This window comes from Lissotriton helveticus, chromosome 8 (assembly GCF_964261635.1).
Source record: "Lissotriton helveticus chromosome 8, aLisHel1.1, whole genome shotgun sequence".
In the NCBI taxonomy this organism is placed as follows: Eukaryota; Metazoa; Chordata; class Amphibia; order Caudata; family Salamandridae; genus Lissotriton; species Lissotriton helveticus.
Window position 1 is genome coordinate 1,622,913,347 of NC_136069.1, and position 18,466 is coordinate 1,622,931,812.

Consider the following 18,466-nt stretch of genomic DNA (forward strand, 5'->3'; position numbering starts at 1 on the left):
CTCTGCCAAGGAGAAAGCTGAAACTGAAGAAGGAAGACGGTCCTGCTGTTGCTCTGCTGGACTGACCTGCTGTTGCTTTGCTGCCAAGGAGAGGGGAAGGACTTTGCTAGTGTGCTGTGTCCCCTGTCTTGAAGGAATCTCCATGGGCCTGAGAAGAGCTGGCTCCCTGTTCTGAAGTCCCAGGAACAAAAGGACTTCACCCCCAGCTTCCCTGAACTCTGCTGAGAGAGTTCTGTCCTTTCTAGAGTGCTTGATCCAGTTGTGGGGCCTCTGGAAGTTGCACCTGTGCTGGGAAAGCTTGAAACTAAGCTTGAGAGACTTTTGCAATTGAAAAGTGTTGCATCGCTCGCTTGCGGAGCGCATCCCCGACAGTGCGAGAAGTGTCCCGCCGCTACGAAGGTCGAGATCGTCGCAGCGCCTGAGGCCGCTGCCAGAGCCGTCGCATCCTTCATTTGCGGGACGCACCAGACCGGTGCGGGAAAGTCGAGCATCGCTGCGAGTGTCGTCGCAGAGCCTGTCGTCGCTGGGTGAGATCGCCGCACCGCTTGCTTGCGGACCACATCACGTCGCTGCGAGTGTCGTCGCAGAACCATCGCATCGAGGAGCTGCGAGAGAGAGGATCACTGCTGGACCACGCATCATCGCCCCGGAGATCGTTGCAGCCCCTACGAGATCGTCGCATCGTGCCTTTGCGAGAACAGACTTCCTACGGAACCTACGCACCGGAATCCATACAAGTGTCCTTCCTCCCCATACAGATTGGATTCGTCGCAACACGCCCGCTGCTGTAGCGGGGTTGTCCCATCGCCTCCCCAGGGTCTCAGGAGGAGCAACGCATCGCTTGTTTTCCACCGCACCAGCTTCTGCTTTTGGAACTTTGTTGCAACTAAAAGGTACTGTGAGTAAACGTGACGCAACTGTGAACTTTTCACGCACATGTGGATTATTCTATCGCAACCTAAAGAATTTTAACGCAACCTTAAGAACTCTTTTGAAACCATATCCTTGAACTGTGTATGTTGGATTTTTGTCGTTTTGGTCTTGTGTAGTTTTGATTAAATACCTTTATTTTTCTAAACTGTTGTGGAGTTAGTTTGTGGTGTTTTCACTGTGTTACTATGAGTGTTGGTACAAATACTTTACACATTGCCTCTGATTAGCCTAGACTGCTCGTGCCAAGCTACCTAGAGGGTGAGCAGGGGTTATCTCAGAGGGTTTCCTCCTTACCCTGACTAGAAGCAAGGGTCCCTATTTGGACAGTGGTACCTACCCCTGCCAACTAGAGACCCCAGTTCTAACATCCCCCATTCCCAGGCTGAATGGATCACTGAAAGAATATCGACTACCAAAATATCGACTACCCAAAATATCGAGGAAAAAATATCTACAGCAAAAATATCGAGTTTGTATGTACAAACAGGTAAGTACAAAAATATCGAGTACAAAATATCGTTTACAAAAATATAGTTGTAAAAAATATCGTATTTACTAAAAACAGTGTTAAATTAAATTAATATTAATAATTAATTACTAAAATATACTTAAAATTACTTACATTAACTTATAATAATTAAATAATTAATGAAAGTTAAATAAATATTTTTTTATTTCATATTTATTAAACATATATATATATATAGTAATAAAATATAATAAAATAATACCCAAAAACTGAAAACTGACCCTGAACCCTAAAAATACCCCTTTACCCAAAAACTGAAAACTGACTCTGAACCCTAAAAATACCCCTTTACCCAAAAACTGAAAACTGACCCTGAACCCTAAAAATACCCCTTTACCCAAAAACTGAAAACTGACCCTGAACCCTAAAAATACCCCTTTACCCAAAAACTGAAAACTGACCCTGAACCCTAAAAATACCCCTTTACCCAAAAACCCAAAACTGACCCTGAACCCTAAAAATACCCCTTTACCCAAAAACCCAAAACTGACCCTGAACCCTAAAAATAAAAACAATTTTTTTTACTATCTATAGTATATACTTACATATTTTCACTTTCTATATTATTTACAGTCGATATTACTGCACTTACCTTAAAAACGATATTTTGGCTGTCGATATTCTGTCCAGTCGATATTTTGTCCAAACGATATTTTTTCCTCGATATTCTGTCCAAACGATATTTTGGAGTCGATATTATGTCTGTGCACCAGACCCCCCGCATAATGCTGTAATTCTTCTGTGGTCCATATCCTACGCCAATAAAGTAACGGACGTAGGGAAGCAAGATCTTGGACAGATTTTTTCCAAGATCCCACGAGCGGAAAATCCGTTATGTCCGCGTATTTTTCGGATTTTTAGTGAATACGCAATCCGCGTATTTTACGTATTTTTCACAAAATCCGAAAAAAAAAATCTGCGGATGTAACGGGTTCAAAAGTTGAACCCCCACTCATGTAACTATTTTACAATGGCGCCAGCAAGCTGCCAGCGCCGTTGTAAAATAGTTACAAAGTTAGCTTGCACAGGAACCACTAGATAAAACGAAGCAGGTGCTGCTTTATTTTATCTAAGTGCTTCCTGTGCAAGCTAACTTTGTAACTATTTTACAACGGCGCTGGCAGCTTGCTGGCGCCATTGTAAAATACACTCAAGAGACCCCTGCGCCCTTCGGCGCGATTGCATAGTAACACACACATGGTCGCTGGAACTAGTTGAAGCTCAAATGCAGTGACTCATTCATCAGCCCAGAAACAATCGAGAGCGTCGTCGAGGCTGGGCAATGTGCCTTCTTTACCAAATCTACAGTCGAAAGTCAGCTGTGATGCTGGATAGAGGCCTTTGCATCCTTGACTTTCACGAGCACAATCCCTGTGCTGTTCCTGTGACCAGGAGTCTCTGTATCTTCATCTGCTGCTCTGATCGGCCTCTGACCTTTTATACACACAAGAGGCATGTGCACTCGCATGGAAGCCCCGTCCGTTTGGCCATGAGTAGGCACATTGTGTTCGCACGGGTTTCTGCACGTTCGCGAGCGTTTTGTAAATAAAACCCTCGCGAACTTGCAGAAACCCGTGCGAACACACAAAAAAAAACCGCTAGGATCCGCGGATTTTGCGTATTTTCGAAATACGCAAATACTCAAATCCGCAAATCCGCGGATTGCCAATCCGCAAAATCCGCCCACCCATACATTAATGGTGTCAGCGGGGTACTTAGCGGAATGCTAGTGGCTTTTCTCAAAATTTCGTTTTCCGCTAGGTTCAAATTTCTTAGATTTTCAAACCCCCAAAGTTCTGCTCCGTAAAGGGCCAAACTTAGCACCTTCATTCCGTATATCTCTAATAATGGGCTAATGGGTTTTAATACTGGGGAGTTAAACCTTTTGAGAAGAATACCTGCCTGCTGGTGATGTTTTAGCACTGCTAGGTCTAATTGGCTAGTCCATCCCAGATCTCTCTGGAGGGTAACCCCAAGATAAGTAAAGGTGTCAACCCGCTCTAGTGGGGATTTATCCCTATATATCTTCCCTCTAAAGGAATAATATACAAAGCCAAGGAGTATCTTGTGTTCAAAATAAAGTCTTTCAAAAGTCATGTGTAGACATAGTTCATCCAACAGTAAAATAAACTCTTTACAGCAGGCTTGCTTCTTCTTTTCGTTTTTTATTTTTCTGTTTCCACTTGAAATATTATCTTTCAAAGATGCTTGAAAATAAATGACGATCAAATACAGCCAGTTCAATTGATGATCAAATATATCCCAATACAGCCTACGCATTTCGTCCTCAAGGGGACATCATCAGGGCTGTAGAAAGTAAAGAAAAAGGAAAAACTATAACTGCCCATTCATTAAATCAAACTTGCACACAGTGATTCATTTACTACAAAAAAATGTGTCTCCTTAATTCTGCCTATATAACAATCTCAAATAATTTAAAGCCATGCCTGCCTATATAACATTCTATCAAATGGTATCATTAAATTGAGAATCTTAAACAGAACAACTCCTCTTATATATGACCCATATTAAATCTTTCGCTTAAAGATTTTCAAAAAAGAAGGCATTCTACAATAGAATAATTCATTCAATTTCTATATATGCCTATTAATTCACAGTTATCCCCTGCTTAAAAATAAAGAGTAATCACTCACCTAAATTTATTAATAAACAGTGAAAATCCTCCGTTTGAATCAGGTACTTTTTACATAAGGCGATGAGAAGTCTTCAGTTTTAAGTGCACGGTATCTCTTATAGTCAAATGGTCTAAGAAAAGAAAATGTGTACGTTTAGCCATGGGATGTAATCTAATCCTCTCCAGTATCCATATTAGGCAATCAACTAAAATGGTTCTCAGTCCATTTAGATTCACATAGCTTTATGTAGTCCTGGCATGCGATCACTACCTAAAGACCACATACTAATCTATCGGAGATTCAGGGTTGAAAAAACTCCTACCCTTGTAGTCTTTCCATCTCTGCCTGTTCAGTTAACTTGCCATAAGTATTATTTCCCTCCACACGATTTTTCTCAATTCCAAATTCCTATGGAAAAGGGGTCACAAAAACAACCAGGGAGACAAACTAAATAAATTGTCCCCTTTAAATAACCATATAGCCTCTAGTCTGCCAAAAGTATCTACCATCTAAAGTTCGGATCTACCATGCACCTACCTCCGTCAGTAATGATCGGCTTCTCCCGCATGTTACATCCTCGAGGACTTGCTTGGTAAAAAGTCGACAATTCCCTTTTAGTTCTTGCCTCTATTTGAACATTTCATTATCCAATCGAAATGTTTAAAAGTGCGCGCCAACAGCCGCTTCTATTATTGGGTCTATGTTCCCTACTACGTCCGCACACCAATATAACCGGAAGTATGTCATGAACCCCATTGCTTTAATCTATCTTGTATCCATACGAGTCGCCGTATGCGAGAGCGGAAACCCATGTATTGTTTCCGGTTGAAAAACATGTCATGTATTGGCCAATCTCTGTTACTGAAACAACAGCTGGGAACAGCATAGCTGTCTTGTATTTTAAGTTCACTGTTCCCTGTTTCCGGTTCCTCTAAAGTCTTCTGTGATTGGCTCAAAAACCCATCATGTATTGGCCAATCTCTATTAGGTAAATATATGAACCAAAAGCTGGGGATATATCTAAGCATGGGCGGATTTTGTGAATTGGCAATCCGCGAAATTATGTATTTACGGATTCGCAATCCGCAAAATCCGCGAACTCTTGTGGATTTTGCGGATTCCTTTTTTTTGTGTTCGCAAGTGTTTCTGCCATTTCGCAAGGGTTTTTTACCAGTTCGCAAACGCGAACTTACTTGTCGGGTAGCAACGGTCGCGACCATGTTGTTTCTACGTCTGGTGCATCACAGCACCTCTGTTTCACCACTGCCACCCTCTGGCTCACCCATGCCACCCTCTGGCTCACCCATGCCACCCTCTAGTTCATCACTGTATATTATGGGGGGAAAAGCACACCTGCCCTGCCTCAACTGACATGAATGAATTAGGGGCTGATTAATGTGTCACTGAATTTGAACTTCCAGGCTGGCACCTGCTTCCTTATCTGTAATTGCTTTCTGTTGCAGTGTAGTGTAATTTTGTTAACAGGACCTTTGTTGTATACTTGTAGCTATTCTCTGAGCCTGCTGTGAGGGTCAGAGCAGGGTCATAGAATAGTTGCAAGTAGGCAACTGAACTCTGAAGGGGCCCCTCAGGAAGCAATACAGGGAATGGTTACTAATGATAAGATTGAACTTTTGCACCTGCTGAGTGTTTCAGTTTTGCAAAAATCCAAATATCCAGCAGCATCCACAAAAGGTAATCCTTCCAGGCACTACAGGGATTGGTTACTAATGATAAGATTGAACTTTTGCACCTGCTGAGTGCTTTCAGTTTTGCAAAAATCCAAATATCCAGCAGCATCCACAAAAAGTAATCCTTCCAGGTCAAGATCCAAATCAAAGTGACCAGCACATGAAGAAAGCACTGGGAGGAGCCTGCTGGACAGGAACAGGAAGTTGGAGACTGTGGGGCACTTCCTTCCCCCCACCCCCAAAATGGACTCCTTGCAAAAGAAAAGTGCAGGCAAATGTCAGCCTGAGGAGTTATTCTGATAAAAATCATAATTGTCAAGGTTTATGCTGCCTGCTGGTGGATTTCTTGTGCGAAATTGCAAATTTTGCAATCTCGCAATTGCGAGATTGTCGCTGCCCGCCGCATCTACGTGTTCGCAAGTGTTTACTCCCGCAAAATTGTATAGTATTCTCGTTGGCAAGTGCGACCAAGCAAAAAATCCGCTTCGCACGGATTTACGAATTTTCGGCAAGTTCGCGAGAGTTCGCGGATTGAGAATTTGCCAAAAATCCACAATATCCGCGAGCGGAACGGATTTTACACCCTCGCTTAGATATATCGTGGGCAACGCGTCAACAATCGCCTCTATTTTTTCCAAATTCCCTACTCGGTCCGCTCCATAAACTTTGTTTTCGCTGTATTTATTTGCAGGCCCCGGTCCGAGCAAAAAACGTCAAAGCGCCTTAAGGCACATTGAAGCCCACTTGGCGTTTTTGAGATTATCAAGGTGTCGTCCGCGAACATGAGGATCGGGACTCGCTCACCAGACATCGCAGGGGTATCGGTCGGGACCAAGAAAAGGAAACCCGCCACCCCGTTGACAAAGAGCAAGAACAAGGTAGGCACCATAACGCAACCTTCCCTCTCTCCCCGCTCAACAGGGAAGGGTTCCGTAACCTCTCCCTGGCGTCCCCACCGAACCCGAGCGAATGTGTCCTCATGTAAGTGAACGATCAGGCTCAACAACTCAGGGGCCATCCCTAGCTCCTCCAGGACTCGCCATAATTTGTTACGGGGAACCAGGTCAAAAGCCGCACTTAGATCAACAAAAACGGCATATAGGGTACCTTTCTCCAAAACCACAGTGTGCCAATATAGGATAATAAACCGGAAGACCTGATCTATAGTACTGGTCTTGGGTCTAAAGCCAGCCTGAAGGTGACTCAAGATGTTATCATCATCCATCCAGGTCTGGATTTTCCCCAATACCAGCCGGCCCATGAGTTTTTGGATGGAGTCAATCAGGCTGATAGGCCTGTAATTGCCTGCTGACGACTTGTCCCCTTTTTTATAAACAGGCACTATTTCAGCACCTTTCCACAAGTGTGGAATTTCCATCCCTTGAGCTATGGCATTTGCCAGGTACATAATATAAAACCGCCATCTATTTTTATCATTTAGGAATAGGTCGGCGGGGACACAATCCATACCTGGAGCGCGTCCCTCAGTCACTAGATCTAACACCCTATCTATTTCTCTTACAGTGAAGGCGGCCTCATTGTAAAAACTATGGACACAGGTCCCCTCGCTATTGCCAGCTTCACTACTAGCGTATTGCGGCTTAAAGTAGTCTACCCATGCGCTTTGAGCAACATTATTTTGAGGGCTCTCCCGATGCCCACCCCTGTCCCATTTAAAGAGATTCCAGAAAATGTGTGTATTCTTGGACTCGCATGCCGCTTTAAGGTCCTGCCACCTACTCTCTTCTCATACTTTTTTAGCAACAAACTGTTTATGCCTATAGTTTGCTCGAGCCACCATTATTTCGCTAAAATCTTTCGTTTTTAATGCTTGGCCCAGCTCCCCCCTAGCTTGACGGCATGAGCCATCATACCAACTTTCCACTTTTCGAGTTTGGGCTCTGTTACCTTGACTAGGTTAACAGAAGTAAGTTTTCAATTTGGTGAAGAAATTATAATGGGCATCCATAAAAGGTTTATACAAGGACCCATGCGTTACTAGCACACCGTCCAAACCTAACTCAATATCAGTCATGATATTCTGATGCTCTACAACTTGACACCACTTAAGGTGGCGCTCATCATTTGTTATTACTAAGTCAGGCGAATAGATCCCCTGGACATTTCGTCCACTTTATGTAAACCCAGGTTGAACACCGCGGTCAGGGGGTTGTGGTCACTCTCAATGCGGGCCATTACCTCCATATTGAGAAGAGTGTACCACAACTTAAGGGGAGCAAGTAAGTAATCGATATTACTTGCCCTAACACCATTATCGAAAGTTTCCTTACTCATCCTGTCCGACAATATTCAGCCATTAGCAGCCCTCAACTGGTTCCCCATGCAGAGGCCCTTCAACTGAATTGCAGCCTCTGTCCATTTTCTTATAGGTTTAATGTCCAGTTGAGGGACTCCCCACCTACAATCCTCATCCTCTGTTAGGTGCATGTCATCGAGACCAAGTGGTTCGAAAGTGGTATTAAAATCTCTTGCTATTAATGGCAATACATTAGTGGCGGTGGCCTGAAGCAATGTTTCCAGAGCTGTTACGACATCGGATTTCCTACCACCTGGTAGGCCCCTGGCATAAACATTAAAAATATCGATTTTTAAGTTTGATGGAAAGCTAAACCTAACAGCAAGAATATCACTATTTGTCACAGGGTGTAGTTGGGTGTAACACTTAAGGCTCTGCCTAACCCATACCACTAGTCCACCCGTAGGACGACCTGGTTGTTTTTTGACCGCAGGGACAAAAAAATTCAAATAACCCACTTTAAACACAGGTTCAACCGCCCAAGTCTCCTGTAAATGACAAATATCAAATTTGTCAATAAATTCCATCCAAGCGGGTGAGTTAAGTTTTGGCCCCAAACCCGCCACATTCCATGAAATAAAAGATGTCTGGCATACTGACCCATCAGATCTAAAAGCAAATTCTCCCGACACAGGAGATACACTAGGGGTCTTGGTATGCAATATTCTGCTTTGCTAATGAACACTCTCTTTTAACCACCTCTACATTACCTAGACATGTGTTGTTTTGCCTGCTGCCACCATTCCCTTCGTACCTACTTCCCTGGGCAGTCACTTGCCCTGCCCTCCTTTCTACATCTTCCACATTTTCTGAGGCTATACTATTCAAGACGGGACTTTGGGACACATACCGTCAGTCGCAATCCCCCAGCCCCGACAAAGCCTCAAATCTATTGAACAGCCTTATGTTCCCCAAGGTGCAAGGATTAAGTGCCTCTCCCAGTGAAAAAGTATCCCTCTCAATGGAAACGGGGGGCCATAAAAATAAGATAGGGGGAGTGCTTGTATCCCAGGGGACCTGTCGTTTTGAGGCCAGTTGCAGATGTGATTGACACACCTCCAGTCTCTGAAGTTAATAATGACACATTCACCCGCCGCCGACTTACAACTCCTTCCTAACCAATTCACCCTCCTGGCAAACAAAATTTCTGCATGTATATTAATCGGCAATGGTCGATACTTATTAAGCGAGAAGGTGCACTTATTTTTAAGATCAACATATGACTTCCGCTTCTCCTGGGCCAATGAGGGAACCCCCACCAGGACTACCACAAAGGGGGCTGATTCAGGAGGGAGATCAACGTTAGGTAAGGTGGCTACACTGTGTGCCATAGGCATCGAAGACAATTTTTGCTGTGTGGCTACTGGTCTGCTCCCAGCTACCTGGTGCGTCCTATTGCCCAGAGCTATATTACCAGCCTCTGCCAAAATAGGAGGTGGGAGAACCACGGTAGACACCATGGTGGCTGACTGAGTAGAACTGTCCCCCCCATTACAGCACCAACAATACTAGATTCCGTTGAACTTTGGGCTATAGTTGTTTTCTGCGGGCCGATTGGTGCACTGGACCGGGATCCCACCTGCTTCTGGACTGATGCAAGCGAAAGTTCGAGGCACACCGTCTATTTTCAATAGAGTCCCTCCGATCATATATTGGATGACATATCTTCTTGAAAGTGCCCTCCAGTCTTTTCCAAAACAATGGACCCAAGTCGAAGTGTGCTTCCTCCCCCACAGATATTTGGTGACCACTATGCCCTTCTTTGGCAAGTGATACAGTCAGAGTAGGGCTAACAAGTGACGTAACCACAGGGTCCTCAGTGGATGCAACTTTTTTGCCGATTTTTGCTTTCCTCCCCCCAGCTTGCATTGGTGCCCCAGGGCGTTTTCTTTTAGCTAGCGCCCCCCCTCCTGCTGAGCAAATCCAGATTTTGCATGGCAAGCTGAACGAGTTTTAATATTAGGGAAGGGGACTCTTCTTGCAACACTGTGAGAGGCCATACCCCTAAGGGAGTTCGCACTTGTTTCGAGGATAATCTCTGGTCGTGGTGATAAACTTCTCTCCTCCACCCTCGAAAGGAAGGAAGCGTACCCTGGGAATCAGCCTGTTGATATAATGGCGATCTAGCCCTTGCCAGATTTCCCAGAGAAGATCTCTTATCAAAGGGAGTGTCCAGGGATAGTCTCTTTTCTGTGAGTTCAATATCCTTGGCCAAGGCTGACGATACGCTGATAAGAAAGTTATCCAGTGTGCCCAGTAATGGATCACTGAAATATTATCGACGGTCACATTATCGACTTACTAAAATATCGTAGCAAATTTATCGAGTACTAAAATATCGATTTTCTATACTTATTACACAAACTACTAAAATATCGACTACAAAATATCGAGTATTAACAATCTCGAATACATAAATATCGCCTTAGTAAATATCGACTACAAATATATCGTTGTTCATGAAATTACCACAAACACTACAAAAATATCGACTACTAAAATATAGACTACAAAAATATCGTAAAAAAAAAAATATCGAGTTGCTTTCTCTACATTTCATGTCTAAAATACCATATTAATAGTCTATAAAAGTCAGTGCTCTATAGAAAAAACATTTTACATATAATACCTGTTACTTTTATCACCTTCCTATTTAACTACATTTCCTATACATTCTATAAAATGCGTTCTATCTTTTGGAAAATATTCTGCACATTTAACTAACATTTTCATTATTTTTAACCACTTACATATCTATTTTATTTAACAACTAACTGGCTTTAATGCAGAAATCACCACATACCACCATTCTCACATCGACAAACATACCAATTAGCCCAAAAAAATTCAAACTAGCCTATACAATCCTTCCTTTCACCCTGCAACCAATTAAATGAAAGCACACAAAATACACATACTATAAAAGGGATACATACATTCTACCATTTGGTGCTGCTAACTCTTAGAAAGAAGATGCCAAAACTCTGAAGATTTCTTCCTGACCAAACATCTTTAAAGATCCAGCTCACTAGCTAATTATTCAAGTAAGTAACAGTGCATTATGTAGAAATCTAAATTAGTAGTGTGATAATGTACTTATATCTCCTAACTCTTGCACTTATTTACTTTTTATCTCCTTCTACATTTCTGATAGAAAGTACTACAAATAAATACATAATACATGTTCCTATTTCTTCACCTGGAAAATCAGATAGTAAGTATACATTAATGTTGTGTTATACACCAACTGCTTTTTTTAAACACTATTTCACCAGATTCATTCTCTATTTTAAACATTTTATTCACAGATAATCAGAGAATTTCCTATCTCTATACTACAAATGTATAAAAGAAGACTCATTAAACATGTAAGTATATATGTTTTTGTTAGTAAACACCCAATATAATAAATCATATTTTCTAAACAACATATCTTGCATATTACATCTTCCCTACAGATCCAATTATAACATCCAACATCAACTATACCAAAAGACAAAACGACCCTTGTAAAAAATGTAAGTATAATTGTAATTGGCCTAAAACCTCAGAAATCAAACAAAATATATGTTCTTAACACCATGTTATGTTTTTTATATTTTCTCAATAGATATTCTGAATACATCATACATCTATTCTACCTACAGCAAACAAAACTACTTTTTTTCAAGTGAGTATACTTTTAAATATTTGCCATTTACCAACAGTTCCAAAAATTGTTAATAATATTGTACAATTATTTATTCTATCTTCTCTACAGATCAGAACTTTATAACCTTGATCTACTGCACCCAATTCTACAATTCAACTATTTTATCAAGTAAGTATATGTAACGTTCACATCAAATGTAGTAGTAAACTAAAATAAAAACTGCTTTTTCCTAGAAAAATCGTTTGTTATGTGTAAACATTAACTTAGCATTTCTATATTCTCATACCAACAGTAAATCAAGAAATACATACAAGAAAACACTTCAAAATACAGTTCTGGATTTCTGATTACTACTGTTAGTAACTGTAAGTATAAATACATAATTAATTATGTTAGCACCACAAAGTGAAAGATATTTTTTATAATTTTGTTTCTTTCTACTCTTTCCTAGAACAAGTTAAGCTAAATGACAGAAGGTGCAGAATTTGTGATGTCACAGAAAAATAAATTACTGTTATGTTATATGGGTTATGTTTATAATCAGGAAAGACAAAGTGGTAGAAAAGTTTTCTGGAAATGTACAAAATATTACTCTAACAAATGTTATGGAAGGGCTACAACTGAGGAAACTAGTGTGTTATTTACCAGGGAACACAATCATCCCCCCAATGTCACAGAAATTGAAATAAGAGATGCTTTAGAAAGTATAAAAACTGCTAGCACACAAAGTGATAAACCAACAACACAAATCCTTAAGGAAGAACTGTTAAAAGTCCCAGCCCATGCTTCCGGTCAACTACCCTCTATTGAATCCCTAAAACGCACAATTGCATACACTAAAAGACGCACTTGCACAACCCCACCCAACCCTACTACTTTTGAGGAAATTAATATTTCACCAGAAATGTCCATCACACACAATAAAGACAAATTTATCCTTTTTGACAATGAAAGCAGTACAAACAGAATCATAATGTTTGCAACTGCAAGTAATTTACGAAAAATCCAACAGTGTCCCCAATGGATGATGGATGGAACATTTAAACCATGCCCAAAACCTTTTTATCAACTATATTCCATCCACGGTTTATACCATAACTATAACATCCCTTTCATTTACTGTTTGCTACCAAACAAACAGCAAAACACTTATGCAGAAATATTAAATGTTCTCAAAAATGAAATCAATAATTATTTTCCAGAAAAAATAATTATTGATTTCGAATTAGCTATGATTAATAGCATTTTGAGAACATTTCCCCACACAGCAATCCAGGGTTGCTACTATCATTTCAACCAGAGCATATGGAGACATCTCCAGAAATCCACTTTAAGTATTCTATACTCAACAGATAGCACATTTGCCTATCAAATAAAAAAATTGATTGCACTGGCCTACGTTCCTGTTACCGATGTAGCAGAACACTACAATTTATTAATTGACAGCACATATTACAAGAGGAATGAAGATAAACTAACGCCATTACTGGACTATTTCGAAGATACTTGGGTGGGAAGGTTGCACAGATCTGGACATCGACGCCAACCCAAATTCCATATCCCTTGGTGGAATGTCTATCTTAGCACTTTAAACCAAGAGGCTAAAACAAACAACAGTGTAGAAGGGTGGCATAATGCTTTCCAAGCTACCACAAGCAGAGCCAGACCCACATTCCATAACCTAGTAGAAGCTTTGAAAAAAGAACAAAGCTATCAAGAGCTAAGAATGGAACAATCTGTGACCCAAATTGGTCCAAAACTAACGAAACAAACTAAACAAATGTTCCGACTACTGCAAAGTCAAGTCACACTATATCCGACAACTAGAGGATTAGAATACCTGTCAATAATTGCAAAAAGCCTACTATAAAAATGTCTACAATAGATACTAATCTCTTATTACAATAATTATACATATAACAATAGAAAAATGTCTGTTAAAATTATAAATAATACATATTTGTTTAAGAAACGGATCAAAAGTTCGTACCATATTTGGGAACAAATATGCAATATTTATAATTACATCACACATACACATTACATTAAGTTCAACATTTCCCACCCAACAAAATAATTACTTAAAATACTTACAATTTGTGTTGATGAAAAAAACGTAATGAAGCAAAATACAGTCCATTGCAATGTATAATAATTCCAGTATAAGAAACGATCAAAAACCCGAAAATAATGTTAAAATGAAATAAACGCTCCATGAAAATCCGAAAACAGTAGTGTGGACACTTTAGCATTTAAAGTGATATACACACAACTTCTAAAAAAAACGGTCACACATATCAATGTATCAATTCAATACGAAACCCTCCAAAAACACGAAAAACAGTTATAAAATATAAAAAACCGCTCCTGGCAAACACGAAATATAGGAGATACACGTCAAAATATAACTAGAAAAGTCATACATTAGTATCTCATCAAAAAAACACGCTTCCTTCCATGTAGTTTTCATGCGAGGAACCGGAACCTCTACAAAAAACATACATAACGAAACCCACCCACAAATAGCCCATAACATTAGTAAATACATTCACAATTAACATTAACCATGTAAGAAGACCTTTCCTAACACTTAAAATAACATTAGAACTAAAACATACACGACGCATGTCTAACTACGACATTTAACCTAAACGCTACCTAAACAATTCATACATACACACACAAACCCTCCACAGTTAGAATATACCATCAAACATTAGCACTCTGTTATAAATTGTATGTAAAATCAACCTTACCTCCCTCCACACGAAGCAATTCCCAACCGCGAGCTTCTCCAGTCCGGAATGAAGCACAATAACGTTACGCGGTAAAAAAGTAGTCCCCTTAAACCATTTTGGAAAAGGTATTATAGAAAATACAATGTTATAGTATAAAAAAGTAATACATAAACATTGTTATTTTAACAAAATAATAAACTAGACTCATTAAAAATTAAACAGTAAAAAAATAAAAAATATTTTTAATATTAAATAATATATAATAATTATTATATATTAATAATATTAAAAAATAATGTAACACTTGAAATGATATATCTAACTAATTTGTAATTGTGTAAATTTATAGGAATAATGTTGTGTTTGTTTATAACTAAACATTATAATTGTTAATGTGAATAATTAATAATAATAAATAATATAACTTATTTATTGTTATTAATAAAACATTTGTAACCATTTATAATAAAAATTATACCCTGAAATAATGTATATTTATTTCTCTGAATATATATATTTCTGAAAAGAAAAAATAAATGTTTAAGTTTATTAATAAATAATAATAATAATATACTTTTTTTTTATTAATTATTTAAAAATGTTAATAATAATTTCTAAGTATTATAAAAGTATATACTTGCATAATTAATATTTTTCCAATACCAGAAATTATTAATAAACATATTATTCCCCTTTACAGTGACAAACTGAACAACATTATATATTTTTATGTGTGATATACAAACATTGTCTGAAATATGTAGGCAAAAATGTCATAAATTGTTTTTCCATATCTTCAGCAAATATAATAATTGTCATGTTACTTTATAAAAATATAAGTGTAAAAAAAAAATATTTAATAATATTAATATATAATATTAACATTATTAAATATAACATGAATAAGCAGAATGAACACATTAATCTTTATTTATTTTTATATAAAAACTTGTTACTCAATGTTAATGTTGATAAAAATATTTATGTTCATAAAAAATGTTGTTAAAGAAATGTATGTGAAAAATTATAACATGTACATAAATATTAATGTGTTAATCTGCAAATACTACATTTCCAAAAACAGTTATTTTCTTTTTGATTGTGATTGTATTATAGTTCACATAAAAAAATATTAAAATGGTAATAAAGTTTGGTGAAAACACCCATTGTGCATTTTTTTGTAATATAATAACATGATAATTTACAATTATATGGAAATGTGCTGTACACTGATCAATTAATATTTACTATTGATACTGTAGTCAAGCTAATATAATGTATAGTGTTAGACATTAACCAATAATGAATTACAAATCCTACTCCAGTCAAGCTAATATCAGGGAAGGTGCTGGATAGTGACCAATGATTACTTTCAATTCAACTCCAGTGTAGCTAATATCAGGTAATCTGCTGGACACTGACCATGTATAAATGTGAATTGCTACTTTAGTATAATGTTACAGTTAATTGTAAATTTATTAAAAAGGTACAATAGTTAAATAATGTTATTTACATATATTTGTATAATATTTGTAGCTGAGTAGTCCAAAAATATATAAATAGAACAAAAATGTGTTACTTTTTCCTACTAATTATTAGTATAATATTTTTGTAGCACACTTTATATACACCAAAGGAACCCTTAACCCAAAAAATACCCCTTTACCCAAAAACTGAAAACTGACCCTGAACCCAAAAATAAATCCTTAACCCAAGAACTGAAAACTGTCCCTGAACCCTTTAAAAAGACCCCTTTATCCAAAAACCCAAAACTGACCCAGAACCCTAAAAATACCCCTTTACTCAAATACTGAAAACTGACCCTGAACCCAAAAATATATTCCTTTACCCTAGAACTGAAAACTGACCCAGAACCCTAAAAAAAAACCTTTATCCAAAAACTGAAAACTGACCCTGAACCCTTTAAAAAACCCAATTTCCAAAAACTGAAAACTGACCCTGAACCGAAAAAATATCCCCGTACCGAAGAACTGAAAAACTGACCCTGAACCCTAAAAAAAACCCTTTACACAAAAACTGAAAACTGACCCTGAACCCAAAAAAAAGCCCTTTATCCAAAAACTGAAAACTGACCCTGAACTCAAAAAAATACCCTTTCTCCAAAAACTGAAAACTGACCCTGAACCCCTAAAATATTCCTTTACCCTAGAACTGAAAACTGACCCTGAACCCTAAACAAACCCCTTTATCCAAAAACTGAAAACTGACCCAGAACCCTTAAAAAATCCCTTTTTCCAAAAACTGAAAACTGACCCTGAACCCAGAAAAAATCCCTTTACCGAAGAACTGAAAACTGACCCTGAACCCTAAAAAAAACCCTTTACGGAAAAACTGAAAACTGACCCTGAACCCTAAAAAAAGCCCTTTATCCAAAAACTGAAAACTGACCCTGAACTCAAAATAATACCCTTTATCCAAAAACTGAAAACTGACCCTGAACACCAAAAATATCCCTTTAACGAAGAACTCAAAACTGACCCTGAACACAAAAAAAACTCCTTCACCCAAAAACAGAAAACTGACCCTGAACCCCAAAAATATTCCTTTACCCTAGAACTGAAAACTGACCCTGAACCCTAAACAAACCCCTTTATCCAAAAACTGAAAACTGACCCAGAACCCTTAAAAAAAACCTTTTTCCAAAAACTGAAAACTGACCCTGAACCCAAAAAAAATCCCTTTACCAAAGAACTCAAAACTGACCCTGAACACAAAAAAAAACCCTTCACCCAAAAACTGAAAACTGACCCTGAACCCAAAAAATACCCTTAACCCAAGAACTGAAAACTGACCCAGAAGCCTAAACATATCCCTTTACGCAAGAACAGAAAACTGACCCTGAACCCTAAAAATACCCCTTTACCCAAGAACAGAAAACTAACCCTGAAGCCTTTACAAAAACCTGTATCTAAAGACTAAAAACTAACCCACAACACAGAAAATAATCCTTCCCCCAATAAACCACAACTGACACTAAAGCCAAATCATATCCCTTTATCCAACACATGAAAACTGTCCCACAATAAAAAAAAACAATTACCCCAGAACTGATCAATTACCCTCAATAAATAATAACTCCTTTACCCACAAAGCCTAAACTGACCCTGAACCCTACAAATACTCCTTTACCAAAAATAAAAGTATTAATATTGTATAACTAATTATTTAATAATAAAAAATTTTTTTAATATTAAATAAAAATAGCTGTAATAAAAAAATTGTTATGATTAATAATTATATTCCCTAAATAATTAATTAACAATAACTTCGAAATAATAGGCCAAAAAAATCTCATTAATATATTTACAAATTTTATAATAATTAATTACATATTAATTACTAATTAATAATTAAATTAATTATTATTAATTAATTAAATAATGTATATTATTATTTACTAATTTATGTAAATCAAAAATGACAAACATATATTAATTACATAATTATTTGTAATTACTCACCACACTTATCCCCTATTAAACCAACATCCCGCTCCTAAACATAAATTACAATTTAATTAACAAACTAATAATAACTATTTACTTAATTAATTAACTAATAGACATTAATAAATTAACAATTAATTACTAATTAAAAAATATTACACATTGTAATAATTTATTAACTAATTAATAAGTTAATTAATTAAATAATTAATGTTAATTGTTCACCAATTAATTAATAATATAATAAATGTACAAACATATATGAATTAATTAATTATTTTCAATTACTCCCCACCCTTATCCCCTATTAACCCAACTTCCCGCTCCTAAACATAAACTACAATTGCATTTATTAATTAATAATAACTAATTACTTAATTAATTAACTAATTAATATTAATTAATTACTAATTATTTCCTATTAATTTTTTTATTAAACATTATTCAAATAATAATTGATAACTAATTAGCAATTAATTAATTATATAAATAATTTACACACA